Source organism: Schistocerca piceifrons, chromosome 4 (genome assembly GCF_021461385.2).
Source record: "Schistocerca piceifrons isolate TAMUIC-IGC-003096 chromosome 4, iqSchPice1.1, whole genome shotgun sequence".
NCBI lineage: Eukaryota > Metazoa > Arthropoda > Insecta > Orthoptera > Acrididae > Schistocerca > Schistocerca piceifrons.
In genome coordinates this window covers 798,368,607-798,372,624 of record NC_060141.1, presented here as the reverse complement: position 1 = coordinate 798,372,624, position 4,018 = coordinate 798,368,607, and positions in this window count along the sequence as shown.

The following is a 4,018-nucleotide window of genomic DNA, read 5'->3' as shown; positions in this document are numbered from 1 at the left end:
CTTTCAATTTTTATACTATAATTTTGTTCTGATATGTCGTGTGTATGAATTTTTATTATCTTATTGGATTATTTTACTGGCTTGTAATTGATGTTAAGTGTTACTGAAATGGGAGGCCTCTGTGCTAATAAGGCCTGGCTGGCTTTTACCGAGTTCTTACATGCGCCATCTTTTACCCTCACGGCATTGTGGTAACTCAGCTCGATGTTTAAAGGAACTTCAAATCATAATTGTCGTGTATGTCTGAGGCATGAGTTGCGAATAATGTCGTAAATTCTAGGCTCTGCCCAATTATTTTAATGGGATGAATTTTCAGTCTGAGTTGGCTTTGGTTTGCCATCTCGGCACTAAATTATGTTACCCGATTAATGTAGCCTTAATCATTAATGCATGTTTAATGAGTGATTAATCATGGTTTACTATTTCTCTTACATATCAGCCTTAAATAAGAATTAATCAATGTTGTGTTTTTGTCGCAGTGGCTGAATTACACGTACTTATTCTAATACAGTGGCTCTGTTAGTAATCAGTCAGTTCCAGCAAGTATTATATACCGGCGTCTCAAGATTTCTCCACAGAGCTGACTTCATCATGAGGCACTGAGCCTATTCTAGAAGCGTTTCTACGCCTCCACCAAATACCTTGTCAGATAAAAATTTACTATTTTAGTTGCAATTTTATTTTAATCCTTTAAAAAAACTTAATATGTTCTATTTAAAAGAGACCACTCTCGTCCTGTCACAGTGTCTGACGTTAGAACATATATTTGGAAGTGGGCACCTGGTTCGTTTTTTTATTATAGCCCATATCTTAAGGTAACCATTTCATACCGCAGAAGCGTGTAACTGAGACTTCTGTGTAGGGATCATCAGTGACGGGATTAATATGGAAGCGGCCCACTCAACCTGAGGCTGTCGACCGAGCTGGTTCCACTAGCTAGCTGTCCTGGTGCTTGCTTAATCATGGCCACTGTGTCTGCTCCCTTGCCGCCACACATACGCAGCATACTGCGTTGGCCGAGGTGGGGCGCCAGGAACAGTTTGGTTCTCCGATGTTGTGGAAAAGTTAATTATCGGGATATGGAGATGTCGGTTTTGTAGGCACTCAATGAGTATCATCTTTCATGGCTTCTTGAGGTCGCTGACGACTAACCTGTTTAAGTGGGTCCCCACCCATTCTTATTGCCGTTCCACCAACGATAAGTCCATTTTTAGTAAATTAATATTTATGTGAGAGTATATCTGGTTATTTTCTCTAAGATAGGGGAATTTAACTTCATTCCTTGTTGATTTAAAACTGCAATGTAAGTCATTATCTGTTTAAATCAAACCGGAACTTTCTATTTTAAAGGCTTTGTTAAAGGACGGCTCATGTCCATTGTTATTTGAAGATAAGTTTGAAACTTGTACTATACATCAAAGCGTATTGTGTGTTTATGTCATGCAGGAGCATTTGCATATTGGTAATTCATCAGTTCTAAGTTACTGCTCCTGTTAACATTATTAATCATTTGTATTATAAAAGCTTACAATTTTTAAAAATTAACCTGTTACTTGGGTTAATTGCTCGTTTTGTTACAGTGTATTTCTCACCTTATATTAAATTGTAATTTGTAACGAAGATTGGTTAATAAATTATGTGTATGTATCACACCAGAGATTGAAGCATTTGAAATCTCCTGGGACCAGTTCTTCCGATAAGGTCTTTTGGCCACTTAAGAGGCCGTAATTTCTTACTACAGAAGTCATGGTCTGCTGGTTTTAAAAGCAGTTTCATTTGTGTACGTCTTCAGTAATAGACAGCTGCCATGATGCAACTGATCATGACAAAGTGCAGGAATTACAAGAAATAATAAACAGGCATTTATCCAGGAATTTTGGACGCAGGAGGAACAGGGGCATATCAGACTAAGCGTTTCGTTGAAGGTGCCTTGTGCGAGATCACAGTTTCGTAGTCTGACTTGGTATTTTAAGGAAATGGTTAATACAAACCAGTTCTTGGTTTCACTATTTGAGAAGAAAGAGCTGATCTGGATCTGCTAAAAGAATTTACTAACAGAATTCAAAAAGATATTATTTAACCAATCAGGGGATGAACAATGCAGGAGCATTTTTACATTTATTTGAAAAGCTGCGTTATGATCATAAAGCTGATATCAGAGATCCAGCTGGTCAACACAACTTGAACACCAAGTGCGAACTTGTGAATGAGGCATCCGCTCTACAAAAACGGCAACTGATAGGATAGGAACAATCCTCGTTGTTCATGGGTTCAAATGGCTCTGAGCACTATGCGACTTAACTTCTGAGGTCATCAGTCGCCTAGAACTTAGAACTAATTAAACCTAACTAACCTAAGGACACCACACACATCCATGCCCGAGGCAGGATTTAAACCTGCGACCGTAGCGGTCGCTCGGCTCCAGACTGTAGCGCTTAGAACCGCACGGCCACTCCGGCCGGCGTTGTTCATGGGCGCCACTGCATAGGGCAGATGAGAGATGGCGGAATGGTGGGTGCCACGATCGGAGACAAGAAACTGTAGACGCAGAGCGGATCCTCAAAGGAATCAATGAGGAAATGACAAAGAGAGGAACATGTATCGAGAGTGACTGGCGGCTGAGGCTGTAACTTCGCCATTAGATGGAATTTACCTTTCAGGAGCCTTACTTCTCAATTATGAAGAAATAAATAAGCAAATATCAGAAAGTGTCATTAATTTAAGAACTGAACAGAAGATGTTGCTTACCCAGAGATGTGACATTAGGAGAAATAACAGTACCGTATATTTTGGTTTCAAGCAAGTCGTAGTAGCTGATACAGATGTGTACGATATGTGTGATTGAAATGGGAAATACTCTACGTTTAGGTCGCAGGGAATGGGAGTGTGTGGTGCTATACATGGAAAGTGTGTGGAGGTAAAGGAGCAAGTTAGAGCAACTTCGTGTTTCAATCACACGTGCTTACTGCCAACTTTTTGATCTTGTGGAACCTGACTGCGAAGGTGTTCTTGGTCTTGTCTTTCTCAAGTATTGAAAGGTCGTGGTGTACTTGAAACAGTGGTATGCACCAGTTCTTTTAGATGGGAATGAATTCAGAGTGCCGGCCGATGTGGCCGAGTGGTTCTAGGCTCTGAAGTTTGGAACGGCGCGACCGCTACGGTCGCAGGTTCGAATCCTGCCTCGGGCATGGATGTGTGTGATGTCCTTAGACTAGTTAGGTTTAAGTATTTATAAGTTCTAGGGGGCTGATGACCTCAGATGTTAAGTCCCATAGCGCTCAGAGCCATTTGCACCATTTCAATTCAGAGTATTCTTCAAGGACAGTGTGACCTGTGAGATGTAGGCATTATATAGGATAGTGGAGTGTGTATATTACCATGAAGAGATAGTGTATGATTAATGGCAAAAATGGAAACAGATGAAGAAGAATTAGGAATAGCAGGACGAGATACTGAACTACATGTTTCAGCAGGAGTTCCAAAGACAGAGGTGATGACTGAAGTAGTTATGGAAGATGATGTGCAAAGTCTACAGAGTCTTGTGAGGATGATGACGAATGGGAAGTCGTTTGGTCTAGTGATTCAAAGAATTAAGAAATTAAATATAGATACTTAGGCCGCAGTATGTTACCTGAATCTGGGAAAACGTTTGCAAGTTTCTGCATGCAAAAGAGTGGGTAAACACGATGTTAGTTTTACCAGAGGAAGATGATGATTGCAGTGGAGATGTTTTTGAATATGTGAATAGGGAAATAAGAATAAAACCAAGAAAGGATAGCTGTATTCCTAGAACAGGAAGTCAAGATGTTCTGTTGATAGAAACAGAGAACGGGACAGTAGATATATTAAACATAAGTGACGAAGAAGAGCAATATTTCACGTTATTTGACTCAAAGATGGTTCAAATGGCTATAGGCACTATAGGATTTAACATCCGAGGTCATCAGACCTGAATGCTGTACAGCACCTCTGGTATGTTTTGGAACGCCGTATTCGTGTCAGGCCTCACCGATCGACA